The sequence below is a fragment of the Palaemon carinicauda genome, chromosome 38, assembly GCF_036898095.1.
Source record: "Palaemon carinicauda isolate YSFRI2023 chromosome 38, ASM3689809v2, whole genome shotgun sequence".
Classification (NCBI taxonomy): domain Eukaryota; kingdom Metazoa; phylum Arthropoda; class Malacostraca; order Decapoda; family Palaemonidae; genus Palaemon; species Palaemon carinicauda.
In genome coordinates, this window is record NC_090762.1 from 58,307,198 (window position 1) to 58,312,197 (window position 5,000).

At 31.7% G+C, this 5,000-nt stretch overlaps 1 long non-coding RNA gene across 1 annotated transcript in view; it reads right to left on the reverse strand.

The window, feature by feature from the left end:
* Positions 1 to 5,000, reverse strand: part of LOC137630683 (uncharacterized) — a 218,190-nt gene that overhangs the window by 86,993 nt on the left and 126,197 nt on the right. Inside the window, exon 2 of the long non-coding RNA XR_011041759.1 lies at positions 1,657 to 1,736. This is a non-coding gene — a long non-coding RNA (uncharacterized lncRNA). The remainder of the gene's footprint in view (positions 1 to 1,656; positions 1,737 to 5,000) is intronic.

The window sequence follows — 5,000 nt, forward strand, 5'->3', positions numbered from 1 at the left end:
TGTTCAACATGTAAGTTTACTAAGACTACGAGTAGGAGTAGGAGTATATTCAACACCATGACTCAAAGTCTTACCCTGAAGCCTTGAACTCATGTTGTGGAACAGTGTTGAGAATCATAATTTTTCTTTAGCACAACGTCTCTAGAACACCCACGGGAATTTTGAAGCTGTATTGGATATAAAGATGTCTGTAGTAGCATTTTCATGATTCATCAAATATCATCAAATTTTCATATTTGTTGTAATTTTGAGGTATTTTGGTGTCTTTACATTTATTCTAATTTTCCTCTGTAGGATATGTAAGGATATGGATTATTTTGTAAATATACCTTGACAAAAGGCATTACTTATCCGCTCAAACAGCTGTCGGTAAGAGTTGAATAAATGGAACAGCATAGAAACAGATACCGCCTTTTCCTTCAAAGTTCTATCCTGAAGACATGAAAAGATACGATACAGTAAATTAGAAAAGTGTCGCCTTAAAATAGTTGATGACATAAGAGTTTGAGGATTTAATGAAAAAAATATTTTCAATAATATAAATGCATAAACACATCATATATGATACACACACACACACACACACACATATATATATATATATATATATATATATATATATTTATATATACATACATATATATATATATATATATATATATATATATATATATATATATGTTTATGCCTAAAAGATGCTTTCTTTGCTATTCTTCAAACCCTTAAGACACAGCTTCAAATTACAATATGTTTAATGCACATGGTCATAACATCCTTACAAAACATCCTACACAGGATACCTAACCTTATCAGTCCTAGATTGAAGAGACTTATTCATAACTTCTCCTAAATGGAAAGCCTCATGAATGATGGCCGAACATGAAAGAGGATTCTATGACATATGTTGAGTAAAGTATAATGAGGTGCTGGAAACAATGGGTTCCCTACCACGGAGAGGTGTAACACATGTATAATATTCTATACAGGGGAGATGGAATATTTACTTCTCAATATGCTTTTATCAAGGAATTTCGCTAAAGGTCCTTGGGATCAAACACTCTTTCATAAGTCGCTGATTGCAATGTAGCTATATTATGTATTGATGCCAGAAATGGGATCTTAAAAAATTCTTTGAAAATAAAGGCTATTAATTATTTCCTTGAAAATAGAGGCCATTGTATTATAGGTGGTCAGGGTAACCGATTTTCATCTACCATTTGCGTATTCGGAAACGATTTAATCTCTAAATTGATTACAGAGCCACATTTTCCATTTTCATATATATATATATATATATATCCTCCCGTATTCTATGAAATTCTACAAGTCTTGTCATTGGTCACCTGTCATGTAAAAACATATGGTTGAATAAGAGAGTACTAAACCTAGCATGACCGGAAGTCAAAAACAGACATAAGGATTCCTTTCGACGAGAGAGAGAGAGAGAGAGAGAGAGAGAGAGAGAGAGAGAGAGAGAGAGAGAGAGATTTGGATATATCATTTTTTTTTTTTACTACCATGTTCGATTCATGTGCATTTTGTTGAAGAAAAATGGTTGCCCAGCAAGACACCTCTTTTCCCAATATGCATATCTCTAACCCTTTAAAAACTACGTTCGAGCCAAAAGTATTGCAAAGGAAGGGTATTAACACTCACGAGACAGTTGAACAAGGTTTGTTCCTGGTCAGTCTTCAGTTCAACAGGCATCCTGGTCAATCCTTATATTTTTTCAGGATCTGCAATACAAAAGAAAGATATATTTAAATACATTTATGTGGGTATTTGAAACTGGGTTCGTACACTCCTAATTAGGTTATGATAGTTTTTATTTAACTAGTCACGTTGTTTTGGCATTGAGGGTACATGTTTACCCAATGTTAGTCTAATTCATTTTTGGTCAATGGTTTTTTGGACCTTAACAAACTTTTATATAACATTACTTGAATGAACACACAACATGTGCAAGTTATAATGCAAAATAAATTGATTCATAAATACATGACCAAAACGTACATAATTCATGCCCAAATGAAAAACTGACGCGAATCCGTCTCAGTTTTTCAGCGTTGGGAAGAAGTCAGCCACCTTTATGCAATACATTCTACTATTTGAGGTCCACGAGCTTTAGTACCTAACAGAAGTTGATAATACGAAGCAACCCATCCCTTTTATTTCTGTCTTGGGATTCTCATCTTACGATTCTTCTTTGTTCTGTGAATCGTAGTTTCTCCGCCACAGAAATGTATATACCGAAAGGATCCGTAATCGAAGACCCAACCGTCAATAAATAACCGATCTTATGGCACTGTTCAGGATCACTTCTCCCGGCAAGACGAGTTTTATGACTATGAATTTGACATAATGCAAAAAAGAACCATCTTTCGGGGATCGCTTCACGTCAATCGATAGCTCTTAGGGGCGTGTAAGTTTGGTTTTTTCATTTATTCTTTAATGAAAAAGATAACTTACATGGTAAATGCTGATCATCTTCGCTTTATCGTCTTTCTTTAATAAATTAACTAACGTCAATATTTGAGTCTAGCCTTTTTATTTTTTTGTTGTTGAATATAACTTTCTTCCGTGTTGAATGTTTGTTATTTTATCCGATTCTGCTACGAAACAAAATACTTTTATCATGAAATTTATTTTCATATTTATTGTGTTCGTTAATAATCGGACGAGTAAAGAGTATTTATGGTAGCTTTTACGTGGTTTATACGACTTTAAGGTGCACTTCTCAAATTATTATTACCCAGAACCTGACATGTAAATTCCAGGAGACAAGTGGAACTTCTGGAGTGGTAAACATCAAATGCAATTTCCCTATAAAAATAACAGGTTTCATATACTGTATACAAACATTATCTTACCATTATATTTAACAATTAATAAGTTTTAATGAGACAAAAGGAGATTTGACGAAACATGCATATTGCTCTCTAGGTCGAAAGATTATCAAACCTAGGACCTTTTAATGACCACTTTCAACATCCTAGAAATCACACACACACACACGCATATATATATATATATATATACTGTATATATATATATATATATATATATATATATACATATATATATATATATATATACATACACACATACTGAATTTACATAGGTGCATATGCGCGTGTTTATCAATATAAAGTACATCTACATGATATATATATATATACATATATATATATATATATATATATATATATACATACACACATACTGAATTTACATAGGTGTATATGCGCGTGTTTATCAATATAAAGTACATCTACATCATATATATATATATATATATATATATATATATACATACATACACACATACTGAATTTACATAGGTGTATATGCGCGTGTTTATCAATATGAAGTACATCTACATGATTTTAAATGGAATAAGTATACCATAGCCGAATCCAACTTGAGTTCTTTTAATAGCAAAGTCTTGAACTCTTGAACTCTCGGTTCCATTCCAATACATAGGTTTGAATCCTTGCCCAGGTAGAATCACTACCCTTAATGAATTTTAAATCACTACCCTTAATAAATTTTTTACCCTTTGGGTCTTCATTCCTAAGGCAGAGTGAATTCAATATTAAAAACTATTTGTGGTCCATAATTTGAAAGAAGGAAACTATATATAGATACACAGGGAGATAGATATGTAATGACTCAAGATTTGAATGAACTATCAGCCATAAGAGACGTATGATACATAACAGAATATTGCATGAATCAACCTCGTAATAATACAAAGAGTCAAAATCAATATAATTGCATGTAAATGAATGCTAGAGAACCCTGCAATCAGTAATCAACACATATCATCATAAATAAAATTTATCTCCAGGGAGACTTGGAAACATTAATAGGTAGTTCTGTTCCTCTTATAAGAAAAAAGCATATAAGATAAAAAAGGTATATTATTATGGAAATGAGTCCATATATATGCATGTTATCAATGAAGTCTGGAATGTTCGGGCGGTTTTGTCCCGAAAGGCTTTAGAGCTGTTTATGCGTAATTGTAGGATTGTTTCTGGATGTGAACATGTGGTAGCGACAAGAGAGATATGTGGCTTGAATAACAAGAGAGATTAACTAATGAAATGAAATATTCATCTTTGTATAGCATGTATGCCTTTATATATACAGTAGTTATGTATATAAACACACACACCTGTATATATGTATATGTATATGTATATGTACAGTATATGTATATGTATATGTACATATATGTATATATATATATATATATATATAGATGTGTGTGTGTGTTTATATATATATATATATATATATATATATATATGCAGTATATAAATCTATCTATCTATCTATCTATCTATATACATACATACATACACACACACACACACACACACATATATATATATAATATATATATATATATATATATATATATATATATATATATATATATATATAAATAATGACTAAGAAACAATATCCAACAGATTCTGTAGTTTTGATAACAAAGGATCAGAAGGATACTGGGTGCTAAATGGTACGTAATTATTAAATATGAAACTATAAGAGAGATTACTTGAGTGCTATATATAGATGAGATACGGGTAAGGGGTAGATGGAGATGGTTTGGGCATACTCTTCGCACTCTCCAAGAAAGATTATCTCACCAAAATTTCAACTGGCCCCCATAAGGTAGTAGAAGAGTTAGTAGACACTGGCCTACATGGCTGAGAACTATGAAACATGAAATAGGGGATAATGACCGGAAAAGTATTGATTTAAAGGCTCAAGAAAGAGACGACTGGCCAAATATAACCGAGGCCCTTTGCGTCAATAGGCGTAGAAGGAGATGATGATGATGATGATATATAATCACAATATATATACATATATATATATATATATATATATATATATATATATAGAGAGAGAGAGAGAGAGAGAGAGAGAGAGAGAGAGAGAGAGAGAGAGAGAGAGAGAGAGAGAGAGAGAGAGAGAGAGAGCAAAGA